Source organism: Benincasa hispida, chromosome 11 (genome assembly GCF_009727055.1).
Source record: "Benincasa hispida cultivar B227 chromosome 11, ASM972705v1, whole genome shotgun sequence".
Lineage (NCBI taxonomy): Eukaryota > Viridiplantae > Streptophyta > Magnoliopsida > Cucurbitales > Cucurbitaceae > Benincasa > Benincasa hispida.
Genome location: NC_052359.1, coordinates 9,154,674 through 9,155,041, shown reverse-complemented (window position 1 = coordinate 9,155,041; position 368 = coordinate 9,154,674).

The following is a 368-nucleotide window of genomic DNA, read 5'->3' as shown; positions in this document are numbered from 1 at the left end:
TTAAAATATATCAAAGAACCAAATATAAATGTGAAAGCATAAAGACTAAAATTTAAGGATATCTGAGTTTGTGTGCTATCAAATTCCCTAAACTCAAGCTTTGCTAGTCCTGGAGAAAAATAAAACAATAATCTAACGATGAATCAACTAATGCAATTGCATGATTCTAATTTTAGCAATCATGGGAATGATAAACAAATCATAGTAGATGAACATGACAAACCATTCTCACTCACCAAAAAAAAAAAAAAAAAAAAAAAAAAAAAAAACTTAATCTTATGATCCCTCTCTCTAACCCACGCACTCTAAATCTCTTCCAAACTGGAATCATCCTATTGCATCTATTGATTCATAGTTAGATTGCTGAA